This window comes from Pteropus medius, unplaced genomic scaffold, assembly GCF_902729225.1.
Source record: "Pteropus medius unplaced genomic scaffold, Ma_sr-lr_union100, whole genome shotgun sequence".
Classification (NCBI taxonomy): domain Eukaryota; kingdom Metazoa; phylum Chordata; class Mammalia; order Chiroptera; family Pteropodidae; genus Pteropus; species Pteropus medius.
The window spans coordinates 6,860,876-6,876,605 of record NW_024340696.1 but is presented as its reverse complement, the minus strand read 5'-3'; the positions used below and the strand labels follow the sequence as shown (position 1 = coordinate 6,876,605).

The 15,730-nt window shown below is 35.4% G+C and overlaps 1 long non-coding RNA gene across 2 annotated transcripts in view; it reads right to left on the bottom strand.

The window, feature by feature from the left end:
* LOC120605273 (uncharacterized) overlaps positions 1 to 15,730 on the bottom strand; it is a 156,166-nt gene that overhangs the window by 134,952 nt on the left and 5,484 nt on the right. For both annotated transcript variants that reach the window (XR_005653576.1, XR_005653577.1), the window contains exon 2: positions 11,415 to 11,494. This is a non-coding gene — a long non-coding RNA (uncharacterized LOC120605273). The remainder of the gene's footprint in view (positions 1 to 11,414; positions 11,495 to 15,730) is intronic.

Below are 15,730 nucleotides of genomic sequence, written 5' to 3'. Positions count from 1 at the left end.
CTTGAGACCTAGAAAGTCAATTGACATTTATTTTTTCTATGAATATTTTAGGCAAAGAAATAGTCTTTATTCTGATTCACCTTTTACATCTTTTGAAAACCATCCTATACTTTTCACTACATGATAACAAAATTTCTGCCATTCCTTCAAAAGAGACCTGAAGTAAAGTCCTGTTAATACAATTTTTAAAAATTTTCCACTTAGTCCACTTGTTTTAATCAAAAGAAGTGATTATAAAGTCTACTATGTAAATAGAGTATTCTCCCTAAAGTGCCCTATGTATATAATATCTTCAAAGAACTTTTAAAATTTGTAAATTCACATCTCCAAATGAAAGAGCAGTACACTCAGTCTTCCTCATAACTCTCACTTCTGGTTTATTAAAAAAAAAAGAAGAAATATGTCAGGCAGATGTCTGCAATCATAACTTTTACCACTGTGAAACGTCATGTTGACCCTTGATCATTTTCTTCTAGCCTGCTCTTTTCCAATATATCCAAAAATAAAAAAATCCCCAAGGCCCTCAAGTAAACTTTTGGCTTGGATGTCATAAAGAACCATTACTGCCTTTCATAACCCATTCTTTCATATCTGAGGAGGCAATGCCAATTTTCTAATATTGTAATTTCTAACATTGTAAAATTATAGACCTAGCGTGCTTTCATCAGTTTTCTGGTTTCTACATTGGCATAGTAAAGAAATACATTGAAGTCAGAGAAAAAGTAAGTAAATAATAAATGTGAAGATAGGTATCCCCAAGGTAATGGGGATGAAATAGAATAACTTATGAAAACACCTTCTATAATGTTGAGTATATTGAAGATATTCCATAATTTCACCTCCCCCATTATTTGCTTTTCATGATACTTTCTATATGCATGTTGCCTGAGGCAGCATACTCTAGAATAGTGGTTAAGAATATTTACTTTGGAATTAGAGAATACTAGATTCATATCTTGATTCTGTCAAATAACCTTGGGCGAGCACTTAATCTCTTTGACACTAACCTTTATTTTACCTAATCTGTGAAATGGGAACAATAATGCTTACTGCCCAGAGATTTAGTGATTATTGAATAGAATAACACACTTAAAGTCCCTAACCCAGACCCGGCCCATGGTAGATATTCCACAAGCTATACCAACTATTTTTATCTTTGTTTTTTTTTCCTCCCAATACCCCTGCATTTTATACCTAAGAAAACTAAGGGCAAAGAAGTTAAAGGATTCCCCAGTTGCTAGAGAAAGGATGAGAAAGACAAGAATAGCATCTTTTGACTCCTGGCAATGCCACTTCTTTCTCAGTGGAGAGATGCAAACATGTGTAGTCTAGATACATAGAAATCATCTGGACTGCATTCTCCATCCGTAGCCAAAACCAATAGACTCTAGGACATTAAATAAAGAGCCTGAAATATGTTTACTACATTAAGACATTTTATTCAATAGGTGAATCATCCATTACTCAGCAAGGTAGATGCTAAAGGGAAAACATTCACTATAATATTAGTCTGTTGTGAGTTTAAAGACTTAGAGAAGAGCAATGTTGACTCTCAGGCAAACTTTATAGTCAACTGATAGGATAATCTCCTCAATGTCATTCAGGCTGATTGTTTGACATTATTATGGGGTTGAACATTTAGATTTTACATCATTTTTCTTTTGGTGTGCTTTTTCTCAGAGTTTCTCTCTCATATATTTCTCACCCTAAATAATATGGATATAAGAATCTGTATCTGAATTATTTCCAATACAGCTTAAATGGGGACAAGCAAATATCACTCTTTAGGAACCTACTATGAGCTGGTTCTATGTCTGGCTTAATAATAATAGTATTAAGTTTAACAAAGTAGATATGTAAAATGCCGATTTTTCTCATCATTTCAAATCTGGGATTAGCTGTGAGTTCACTGATTAAGCAGATAGTAAATTTCTCCAATGAACATGTCAAATAATTTATGTAATGGCAAAATCCAAGTATTTACTATTGATTCGAAAACCTATCCAAGCACATCTACACATCATTCTTTAACACAATCTTATCACTTTTATCGCAAGCCCATAAACTACCTTAACATGTGCTATGGTCAGATAAATCTTTTTTTAATGGCTTCAAAAAACTATCAAACACACAGACTGAAGTTAAAAATATATACATATATTCATTCCTACTAAATTGCACCACAAGCATCTAACTCCCAAGAGCTAATCGGGCATGTTTGGCTATTTTTAAACCCAGCTTGATAACTATTTTAAATTGTGTTTGTGTCATCCTACCAACAGATTCTTTTCTTTCTTTTTTCTGTTTTTCTTTCTAGAGAAGTGAACACACTGGGCTAGCTCTGCCACAACTTACCTGGATGACCTTAGGAAAGTCATATTATTGCTCATACCCCATTTTCATCATGCCAAAAATGGAGGCATTGAACAAGATGACTTTAAAACACATTTTCCAGCTCTAATGCTTTTGAATTTTGCCTCAATTCTTCAATTACTTGATTCCTTATGCTGTGAAAACCAAGCATCTGATGTGGAGGTTACTGGAAACTCTAAATCTACTTTTGGCCCCCTATGTCCTCTTAAGGTCAAACCACTCTCTTTCTCCAAGGCTTTATGGAATCAAATAACTTCTTTTAGGTGTCATATAATATAGAGCACAAACTAGCCAATACTCTGAGTAGCACTGATGAGAAAGATAGGTTTGTCGGTCAGACAGACTTAAATGAGAATCCAGACTCTCATTCAGTTGGCCTATGATCATGGGCGAGTCACTTAATCTCTCTGAATATGAATTTCCTCAAGTGGAATTAAAAATAATATCTATTTAGGGTTTGAGTATTAAATGAGAAATTTAGCATAAATTTCTAAATATGGTACCTGGAACAAGACCCAATTAAGTATAATTTTAATGTCTTTTTTTATTACAAAAAGGGATTTTTTAATTTCAAGTGTTTTTTGTTTGTTTGTTTGTTTGTTTGTTTTACTCAAACGAGTCAACATATTCCTTTCCCCTGGAAGCCCTTACAATTTACCCCAATAAGTAAAGTTCTGGTGTCTCCAGTGTTATGCTTTTACATGGAGTCTTGTAATATGGAAAATGTTGGGAGAAGGCTCACCTTTATAAATGATTCTAAAGCTGACAGAGAATGATCCCATAGGACCTTGAATTTAGGCTAGAAAAAGACATCATTATTTGAGCTGATTAGGGCTTAGAAGACCCTCCTCTCATTTTAGAAATCCTTTCATATTTATTCAGCAAATTTTTAATGAGCTTCTACTCTGTACTAGCAATCCTGGTTCCCATACTCACAGAACATATATTCTAGGAAGTAATCAAGAAAATTCAGAGGAGGAGGATGCAGTTACCAGGGTGAGTATTACTATAATAAGAAAGTGCACGGAATGAACACCTGTTTCCTACTTCAAAGATCAGGTAAATTCTCTTGGAGACCTAAAAGATGCACAGAAGGAATCAAGAAAATTGAGGAGGAGTGTTCCTGGGAGAAGAATTAAGGTATTTTATATTTTCTCTATACGATGTCCCCCTTTCTGCAAGAACTAAACTATTTTTTTTTACTTTATCATCTAATCAGATGATTGTTTATTTATTTAACATTTATTTTATCAAGAATATCCTACCTTCCAGAATCTGCACTGAGTGAACAGAGCAAAACAGTAGTGAACAAAGTAACCAATGTCCTGCTTTCTTGAAACCCAATTTCTAAAGCAGAAAACATACAATAATGAAAATAATTAGACATATAGCACAAGGTTAGTTATCGAAAGTGTTATAAAGGAAAATATAGTAGGGAAGGAAAAAATAACCGTTTTTGATAGTAAGGGCAGAAAAGACCTCAGAGGTAGCAGTTTAGTAGAGATGTGAAGGAAGTCTGTTGACCCTGAAAATATATAGAGAAAGAGTATTATAAACATAGGGATTTCAAGTGCAAAGGCCCCGAAGCAGGAATATGCTTGGTGTTGAAGGAAGAAGGCCATGTAATGGGATCACCTCTTATGTACCATGTATTGTGCTGAGCAGTGAGCAACAAGGGCAAAATATAAAGCTCTGGTAATCACAGAGCCTAGAGATTAGACAGACTCTAGAGTCCATTTTCAATTGAATAATAACAAATAATAATGTAAGTAAAAAACAATACAAGGGAGGTAGGTACTTAGGGCAATGACCACACATGGTAGGTAAAAATGACAAAGTCAGAGGATTCAGAGTAGACCTCTCTAAGGAAGGTAAAAATGAACTTTGCCTATTTCCACTGAATTATGAGATTGCAAAAGCACAGAATACAGGGACCAAATTTGCTTCAAATCACTACTTCTTTGCCTATTATATATACGTATTATGGAATGAATTGTATCTCTTCAAAATTTATATATTGAATCTGTAACCCCCAAAGTGACTGTTATTTGAAGATAGAGCTTTTGGGGAGGTAATTAAGATTAAATGAGGTCATAAAGGTGGGATCTTAAGTAAGTAGAACTGTTGTCCTTATAAAAAGAGGAAGAGGCACAACAGAGCTCTCTCTTCCCGGGCATGCACAGTGGAAAGGCCAGGTGAGAATACAATGAGAAGGCAGTCGCTCACAAGCCAGGAAGAGAGTCCTAACCAGACACTGACTCTCACAACACCTTGGTCTTAGATGTCCAGTCTCCGGAACTGTGAGAAAATAAATTTTTGTTGTTCAAACCACCCAACCCATGGTGTTTTGCTATGGCAGCCCAAGCTGACTAATATACTATGTATGTAACTATCTTTACATGTAATTTGTCTCCTGTTACCACCACCCCCCCCCCGCCCATGCCTTTGCTTAACTTCTCCCATTAGCTATTTCAAGGAGTTGGTGTGCCTGGGGGTAGAGTGATGTATTCTCTGCTCTTGCATTCATGTGAGCAGCAAACAACCTCTTCACAGCGAGGACCACTGCCAATGCAGCCTTCAGCAGCCACAGGAAGTTGTCTTCAGATTGAAGTCATCTGAACCTCTGTTTACTTACTGCCTGAGGCAGCATAAAGATGGTGGGTGGAGTAGCAGAGGAAGAACAATGTGTCCAGGTCAAAGTGTGAACACCAAAAATTTATTAGAAGAATACCTTTCTGAAGTCAGCACATTCTCTCTACTAACGCAAGAGGCAGGCAGGAGAAACTCCTTCATGTTTAGACACCTCCAGAGGTATGAAGTAAAATAATTTTCTTTAAACCAAAAATAGTGTTGAAGAGTTTAAAAATAAAACCTTACCTTCCTGCACTTGACAATCATAAACGATTAATGTTTATTAAATCCTTTCTATGTGCAGGCACTGTACTGTCCTTAACACATATTATCTCATTAAAAAACCAGCTAACATTTATTTAACATTTAAAATGTTTCAGAAACTCTTCTAAGGATTTCTCACATGATCTCATTTCATCACACATCGCTTCTATGAGGTAGGTGAATTACTACCATTTCATAAGGAAACTGAAGTTTAGAGAGTTACTTGTTGAAAATGCAACAGCTGGCAACCTACAGAGCCAGAATTCAGACTAACATGTGGCCTCCGTGACTTCATAGAAAGTGGGAAGGCAGAGAGAAACTCAGAACATGGCCACAACACTTATTGTCGGAGGATAGATTCAGAAAGGACAACCAAGAACATCTCTTCTGAACTCCTCATTCTACAAGAGGACAAACTAAGAGCCAAAGTTGAGAAAGGCCCTTCCCAGCCAAGGACACAGAGCTAGAAAGTGACAAAGCTAGGCCTGGTCCAGGTCACTTGAGTTACTCATTGTCCATATGAAGCACAGAGCTCCTTGCAAGACAGAAGATGACTGAAATCACAGTCCACAGAAGGAAAGGAGGCATTGCTCAGTGAGATGCAGGGGCCTGAAAAAGTGTAATGCTCCATCACTTTCTCTTCTCTTTCTATCCCAAATAAAACAGCATTCCCAGTCATATTATCTAGGGTCTAAATACTGTGACATGATCCCAATTTCTGTGTGTGTTTATTAACATGAAAAGATGGGGAATTAGACCAGACTGCTGGTGAGATTTGGGGTAAAGTAAATCAAAGACAAGCCCATTTTTACTATTTAGGAGCAGATGCCCCTGTAGCAATTAATTATTCTCCCCTTTTTAAACCTTTGAGTTCCTTGGGTACAAAGACGTTATCAGGTTTTGCTATCTGTTCAGGTGTTATGTGGTCCAGGGTCAAGGAAAGTGAAACTCTAGGGAGAATTCTACACTTTGTTTTTGAGTATTTATTTGTTTCGTTAGGGGTTTCTTCACAAGCCCAAGGGCTGGGTATTCAAACCAGAATACCCGCCCTTTGCTGCTCCCAGCTCTGGCTTTCTAATTTGCCAGTAATTCATCCCACAGTTTAGCGGATTAAACCAAGAAGCATTGGAGCTCAGAGATGCTCCTGACACTCACCTTTGGGAAATGGTTTTCCTGCCCTTGTCAGAGAGTTTCTGGATAGTGCACAAATACATCAGTATCACTAGGAATTTGCTATTTTTGATCATAAGAATCATAAAATATTCTTCTATGTGTTGATTCTGAAGGCAGCTTCAGGAGTACATTAAGAAATATATATGTCGCTTTTTATCTGTCTCAAAACTGGGAGCAAAATATGATTTCCTTTCATACTTGGCCAGATATAAAATGATAGAAACAGCTGAAAATACTTTTGGGAATTATATGAGTCCCCTGAGGATGGATGTCAGAGTTTGCCATTAATTGTGTCAAATTTTCTATTGCTTCTGCAAAAAGAGCATTTTCAAAATAATGAGCATGTATATTGAGGGTTAGCTGGAAGAATAGTTTGTTGTTGTCAATGATGATCTTTTATTGTGTTTTGTGCTTTTCATAACCAGAAAGTTGTGTATATCCAGATCATTAAAAGACCGTTACTGACCTCAGTATATCTTTCAAAGGAGACACATCAGCCCCTTTCAGAAATATCCCTGTTTACTTTTCTTAGTAATCCACTCAACACTAGTAATGCTATGGAAAAACGTTTTAGAGAAAATAAACTAAGAACAGTGAATCAAATTGATAAAAGCCTGCAAAATGTAACTTCAGAAGCCAGAATGACGGTTTGAAACTACATCCTCTAAGACTATAAACAATAAAGAGAGAGTTTTCTTTGCACAAGAAAACAAATTTATTTACATAATTAAATGGTGTGTTAGGTTCCAGATACAGATATTCTCTGCCCTCCATCGTCTGGGAACGAAATATTATATGAAATATAAAAGCAGTCTGGTAAGTTTAATACATTTTAACATCTTATTTGCAATAAAGAACACTCCCTAAATCCAGAACATTTGGTGGAATTTGGTGTGTTAACAGCTGTGCTTGAGTTCTTGTTTTGCCTTGTAATGCCGTGCAATTCCATATGTTGTATATGTCAAAACTGAAGATAATTTTTTCTTTTGATCGAATAAACAAACAAACCCTTCTTCCTAAGGAGAGAGTTTACAGAAATGGGCAGACTGAAGCTTCGTGTGTGTTGAGAAGTATTAATAATCTGATAAAACACACCTGTGGATTGTGAGGGGCAGCATATGGCACGCATATGTATGAAGCTCCACCTCCTGAGGGATGTTTTATTGGCTTCGAAGAGCAAAGGAGATGCTGCCTCACCCTGAGTGTGGAGGCAGAGAATGCAAGATCTCACAAATCATGACAACAAAAGCAACTTCGAATGTGCATGTAGACATTACAATGAATATCAAACTGTCCCATGGCCTCTGAGTCTGAGCTCATGGAAAATAGTGTGGAGAAAAAGAATGTAAACTGGGGTGCCTGGTCCACCAGTGGTTGAGAATGCAGGTTTGGTTTTCTAAGGCCTTGTCCTAGCCCTGCCCTTACCATCTGTGTCCTCATATTAGGTGCCTACCTTCCTGTACTAAGGAGTACAGACAATATAGTGCTTATTTACTGAATCTACAAGAAGATTAAATAATATCTTTATTTAGAAATGTCCATCACATTATCTACCCTGTTAAATATTGAAAATTTTAAATGTCCAACGATAGGGGATCTTTCAAATACACTATGATTTATCCATGCAATATTGTATTGTAATTCAATCAGTGCTTTCGTCTTATAGATCACGGTACAATTTGCAACCATATATTTGAAAGCTTATACATATAATAAAAATCATGAGGAAGAATATCAAAATGTTCACTGAGTTTGTGTCTGGGTAGTGGAGTTTGATTTTTCTTGTTATTTGTCATACTTTCTATAATGATCTTATAATATTTTTAAAATCAGAAAAAAATATTACCTTATAAAGTGAATGAATGGCATTTGTTTGCCAGAGACAAAAGAGTGAAATTTGCAGAAATAATCCTTGAGCATTGTAGGTAGTACTGTACTATGTTAGTTAAAATTCAGACCTTGTATCTGAATCTTGACTCTACTAATTACTAGCTCTGTTACCTCATGCAACTCACTAACCTCTTATCCCTATTTCCTCTTCTAAAAGGGAAAAAAATAATACTTATACCATGATGTTGTTGTGAAGGTAAAATAAAACTATACATGAAATCTCTTTATATACTGCTTGTCACAAAGTGGATATTCAATAAATATTTAATAAATATTCTGCATTCAACTATATTGCAGCATTTTAAGAGCTTGGAAAGATATTCCCCCAAGCATCCCTATCCACAATTTTGTTGCTAATTTAAGAAAAGTAATTCAAATTCATAAATCCAGCAAAAAGATGACTGCGTTCCCTTTCAAAGCCATTCAGAAATATCATTGAACAAGCCCACATAAGGGTCCATTTTTGCTCTAGAGAAAAGAAACTGTTTTTAGTTTGTAATGGTCTCAATTAGGGCCTGGACTTGGTAAAGTTATATCCTAACTTGTGCAAGATGGATAAGCTACAAATTACTTTTGTCCAGTAGGAATGCAAATGTTTTCTGTCCAGTAAAAAATATAGCTCCAAAGGTCAAGATTTTATTATACTGCAGGACATTAATCAGTTTGGAATCTAATTTTACAGCCTTATTTCAGCATTCTTTTTCCTAGGGACTATATATATGCAATTTTTTCCCCTCATTTTATCCTTTGAACTAGGTCGACCATCCTACTGTTTCCTTTATGTATGAGGTAAATAAATATTTGACACATGCATACTATGTATTTGTATGAGATCCATGTTTTTAACTTATTGAAATTTATACTTTAACACTGATATTGGATTTTTTTCATTATAGATTCAAAATATATTAACAGATGTTCACCTTTGTAAGCATAACATATAAAGTTTTATCAGTGATGAATATAGCAGTCGAAAAGGATAATGCTACATCCAAATATTTCCTGGGGAGTTGTATCCCTGACAATGAAATATATTTTGAAATGGGGAAATGAGAGGAAGTAACTGATGACTGATGACTTCAAAGGTAAAATTCACCTCGGGGATCCCACCTGAGACACCGTGCCTCTTGGCCTGTTAAGAGTGCTGTGGAGTAGGAAATAGGCAGGGAGGAGAGGGGAGTTGGGGGAGGATATTTGGGGATGAGCATGCACAGTGAGAGAGTTTGAGCACCAACGCCAATCCTTACTAACTTCAGAATTTCGCTTGGATCTAGTCATGCCTCAGATACAGAGGTTCTCAAAGTATGGTCTGCAGAACTTTTCAGGCACAAAGTCAAAATTATTTTCATAACAACACTATTTGCTTTTTCATTGTGTTGATGTTTTCACTGATGGTATAAAACTAATGGTTAGTAACTCTGTACCTTAATGTGATACTAAACTAAACACCAAAGCAGTAACTATTATATTCTTCATCAAGTGAAGTCAAAAATAGAAAGCCAGTTTCACTTAATAATGTCTTTGATGAAGCATTAAAAATCTTGTTAAACCTCAAACCTTAAATATATGCTTTTGAATATTCTGTGACAAAATGGAAAGTATGCATAAAGCATTTCTACTATATACCGTAGTTGTCTCAAGAAAAAGGACTTGTGTGATTGAGTTGCAAGCTGAATTAGCTGCTTTTTTTATGTACCACCATTTTTAACTAAAGAATGACTGACAAAGTATGATTATTCAGACTTGGGAATCTGGCAGACATCTTCTCAAAAATGAATGAAGCAAGCCTGTCACTCCAAGGAAAATAACCACAGTACCTTTTGTCATTGAAAATTTCAGCTTGCGAGCAAATATTACAATGTTAGAAAAGTTGTATCCGCCACTGTGAGCTTAACAGTGTCCCCAAACTTAAAGACTTTCAGCCGAAATAAGTGGTAATATTTATAGGTACAATTTTTTATGCTGTGTAATGGAATGAGTCAACATTTAGAAGAGCTACATAACTCAGTGAACAAATATTTTCCAAATGACCATTGAATGGCATTACAAAATTATTCATGGGTAAAGAAAAGGATTCATTCAAAGATATACCAGTAAATTTTAATATACAAAGTACCAGCTGTCAAGTTTTGGTGTTGTAGCAAAGAATGTCCTCAATTATATATGTAAAATAGTTGAAGCCAGTCATAGCACTAGAGGAACAGAAGAATGATACAGCAGGAGCAGAGCTTAAAAAATAACATTAGACATTAGATAAGAATATCTGCAGTAATCTGAAAAGGCTATTAAAGTACTCTTCCCTCACATATCTGTGTGATGCTGAATCTTCCTATATTGCAACCAAAACCACATATTGCAGTAGAGTACAGAAGGAGATAAGAGAACCAAACTGTCTTCTATTAAGCCGGACACTAAAGAGAATTGGAAGAATTTTAAATGATGGTATTCTTCTCAGTAAATATTTTTTTTTGTTTTGGGAAATATGTCTATATTTCATTTTTAAATGTTATTTATGTTCACATGTAATGCATTTATTACTGTTTTATAAAGAATCATTTAAAAATGAATAAATATGTACATTATTAGTTTCTAATATAGAAAATGTCAATGCATAGGACCCATGTAACAAAAATTCTTTGCAGTCTTCAGCATTTTTTAAGAGTGTAAAGGGGGTCCTGAGAATACAAAGCCTGAGGAACGCTGCTCTAATCTACTGAGGCACTAAAAATCTGTCCATTCTCAATTACGTTCTTCATGAAAAGAACAAAATAATCTTTTAATTGACTTAGCATAAAAGAATAAGGAGTTTAGAAACTTGGGATACATAGTTTGGGAATTATTTCAAGCACAAAAGTTCTGTGATTTTCAAAACAGGTTAGAAGACAAACAATGAAACTATGGTTTGATGAATAATTTGTGTTAAATGTCTGGAAACAGCTCATGTTAAGACTTACATTTAAATAGACACAATACTTATTTTATGAATATCTACATAAAATATTTTCTTTTACAATACTATTGATATTAATTCTATTTGTGCATGTTAATCTATGACCAAACATACAAATGTACCCAAAACTTACACAGACATCTGGAATGAGAGGCTGAGGGGCTGTGTTGGATTTTCATTTGGTTCCAAAATGGAGGCAACATCTCTATCAATCTGGCGATAAAGTTTTCAGAAATTCTGTCATTAAAGCTCCTTTACTCAATTTATTTTTTTATCACATAAAATTCCCATCTCAATCAAGAACCATAATGTCTCATTTAGGTGCCAGGTAAAGTTCTGGAGAGCTACAGACAAAGTCTCTTCCTCAGGTTAGGTCATGTTGGCTATCACTTTTTAAAACCGATTATTATGTGTTCTTCAAAAGCCAAGAACTAAAACCTGGGGATCTGAATTCAATGTATTGACCCATGCTGGTTAACAAAAAAAGTGAGGAAAAAGTTCAAGGGTACCCAATCTTACATTGTTTGAAATGTCTTTTTTTCAGTAGCACAGTTCAGTTTTCATGGTCAAGTAAAAGACAAAAACTGATATGATTATGATGATTATTATGGTGGAGGAGGAGAAAGTGGAGGTGGTAAAAGGAAGAAGATTATGGGATGATGAAGGAGGAAAATATAGAATTTCCTACTTTTAATTTTGCCAAGTAAGGACATTGTATAAAAACTAATTTCTTCTATCTCCACTATTTAGTTTTCTATTTTTTAGAAAAAAAAAAGGCATTTCAACATCAAGAAGAATGTGAATGATACAATTTCAGAAAAAAGGACAGTCTTTTCTAAGGTAAGCTAACTAACAACCTTGTACTGATCAGACAGAAAGATAGATAGATAGATAGATAGATAGATAGATAGATAGATAGATAGATAGACAGACAGACAGACAAGAAGATAGAGATCGAATTTATATGTATAATTATGTACTTTACATATATAAGTACACACCGGAGCAAGGCACAGCGAATGTTTGATAAAATTAAAATTATTTTAATTAGGTTTTGCAGTTAGCTTTTTAGAAGAGAAGACTAGCTAGCAGGTATAACAGTAATAGGCAAAGTGGTTGTTATTTAAAAATATGTCTGCCTTCCTGGATTTTTTCCTCATTCTATATTCTTCCACTGCAGAAAAAGTTTAAAATCACCAATGATAAGTCCCCATGTTTCCCATGAAATCTAAATGGGCCTCCAAAAGTACAGAGTAAGGAATCTAAAACAATATTATATGATATTTCCAGATATGTCCACTACTACTTAAGAGATTTTGGACTTACACATTAAAACAAGAGTTGATTGTATTTTCTTTAGAAAAATTCCCTTTCAAGAGATTATAAGTCAAGCAGAAAAACTTGCTTAACAATAAAATTACCAATAGGTCCTCAGCTTAATCACAGTAGTAACCCTGTATATAAATAAGTCGATAGTAGGCATTTAAACTTTCCATACAAGTCCTTAGAGTTACATGAATTTAGTCAGCCCAATTTTCTAGCCCAGAGAGTCAAATAACTTCAAATGAGTGCCTTCACTTCTCTCTCCCATATCCATCCCAGGCATCACATTCACATGCCTCTCTCTTCCAACCCGGTGCAGACAAAAAAGAGTCTCAGAATGCCCTTTTATTTTACACTCTAGGCTGATACTATCAACTGATGAGATTTGGCAAAAAGGGATAAAATGCATTTGCTATTTCTATTCTTAATGTTCTATTTCAACATCTATAGATATTGTCCTTGAGGACTTTTACACACACACACACACACACAAACTTTACTCATTTATTTAATACATTTTTATTGAATTCCTTATATATGGTGAACACTTGACTTAGATGCCTAGAATATGGAGACATTTAGAATGAATTGACCTCAAAAAGCTTACAGATTAATGGAAAAAAATAGAAAATAAAAAACTAATTGGAGTACAGGATGCTAAGAGCTAAGTGAGGTATATTAAAGGTGCTGTGAGGACAGAAAGGAGAGATACCAGGCCCTCTTTGGAGAAATAGTTTTGAAAGACTTTTTAGAAGACACAGCCCTTGTCTGTGTCTTGAAGGATGAGCAGAACTTCACTGAAGTTAATGAAGGTTAGGGAAAACACATTTTAAAGAAAGAGAAGAGCATCTGTGAGTCTATGAAGTAGCAAACCAGAATGGAAAATCCTGGGATGAGAAGAATTGCTACAACTGGAGAAGGAATGTCATTGAGACAACTTTAGACAGAAGGGAGCAGTTCAGGTCATACAAGCTTTAAAGGTTGAACTAAGGGCAACACTAAGAAACAACAAGTTCCTCCATAATTTAATAGAATTCAATTGTGTCCAGGATCTTTCAATAGGTTAAAATAATAGGTTTTATACTGTGTATGTATGGAGATATATATACACATATATACATAGGTATAGATATATTTCTATATTTATATAGAAAACACATAATGATATAGATACATAGCTTTCTAATATAGGTTTACTATATTTAAATGAAACTCAATCCATTCCACTGATCTGGCTGCATGCCCTGACTAGGTATACAGATATACATTACCTATTTTTTGGAGGACAATGGTGCTGGTGGTAATTCTATATTAATAGTACATTTGATAGGAGCTTAAAGTTCTTTTGTGGTTTTACACCAACTCCCTTAAAAATTTTACATTGAGATTTTTATTCATTGCTAAAGTAATTTAGCCTTCATGATATAACATTTACGAATATATCAGAACGTAGTTAAGCACCAAACCAGAATAGAAGAAATGTGCTTTTTAATTATCAGTGTATCTTTGGAGAGAGAACCAAAGGATCTGGAGCTATGTCCCTGGATAAGCCACTTAACACTATTGAGAATCAGCTCTGCCTTTTTAAAGTGAGGCTGGAAAAATGTTCTTAATAGAGCTACTATAAAGGTTAAATAATTATGATACCTATGACAACATTCTATGAGCTCTCGCAAAGTTTCTACCTCTTTGTAAATTACAACTTCATCCTTACAGTTTCTCACACTAAGAACTTTGGATTTGCCCTTGACTCTTTCCTCTCTGTCTTTAGAGCCCCACATTTGATCAGTAACCAAATAGTCTTGACTCTCTACTTTCAAAATATATCTATAATCTCACTTTTTCACTTTCTCCACTGCTATTACTTTGATCCAAACCAGCATCATCTCTCATCCGTATAATTCAAAAGCCCCCTTCCATACAAAGTAGCCGGGGTGATTCCATTAACATGTACATTAAATGACACCTCTCTTATCAAAATGGCAGTCCTACTCAGCACTAAAGCCGAAGTCTTCACGATGACCCACGAGGCTCTTGATCTGGCTTCCTGCTCTCTCCTTGACTTTCCCTCACTTTCTCCCTCATTCCCTTCATTTCAATCATCCAGCCCTTCTTGCTATTTTGTGAACTTGTCAAGACTACCCCTGTCTCAGGACCTTTACCCTGGTTATCTTCTTGGACTAGAAAACTGATCTCCCAGAGAACTAAAAGACTTACCCCCTTCCTTCCTTCTTTTCTTCACTTAAATGTCACCCTATCATTGAGACCCTTCCTGACTGCCCTGTATAAAGAAGCATCCTCCCCCTCAACCACTCCTTTTTACCCAGTGTTCCCTAGTCCTGGTTACCCTGCTTTTTTCTCTTCCAGGCCTCCTCTCACTGTATGTGATCACCTTCAGGGCAGTTCTGAACTCCTTCCTACAATGCTTCAGCATTGTACTCCCTATTCCCTTTGACATATGACTTGCCTTTGCCAATGAACTATGGCCTGTGTCTTCTTGGTAAGAGCATTAAGAGTCAGTGTACAATTATGTTTCTGTTGAAGATCATGGCATTGAGTTGAGATGGAACCTCAAACCTGAATCCCTATATAACTGAATTGCAGAGCTCCTCTGCTAACTTGCATTAAACATGTAGCATGAATGAAAAATAAACTTTTAGTGGGTTAAGCCAGTGATATTTGGGGTTATTTTTCACTGCAGCACAACCTAGACAATCCTGACTAATATATTACCTGACATATATTTACTTTTTTATTCATGTTTTATCTGATTCCCTCACCAAAATGTAAATTTCATGAGGGCAGGACCTTCATTTATTCTGTTCACAGATATATATATCCCTGGCACACAGAATGATGTGTGGCACATAGTGCATGCCCAATAACTATTGGTTGAATAAATGAAATATAGATGAATGTCATCTTGATATGAAGCAAGCACTGTCCGAAGTGCTTTGCGGCTCATTTGACTCCCACACTGCCACTCTATAAGATCAGTACTGTTATTATAAACATTTTGTAGATAAATGAGCTAAGACAGAGAAGGTCATAGTGTCTGGCACAAAGTAGAAAATCAGGAAATATAATTTCTCTTTCTTAAGAAGAAGGAATAGGGGTAATTAGTTT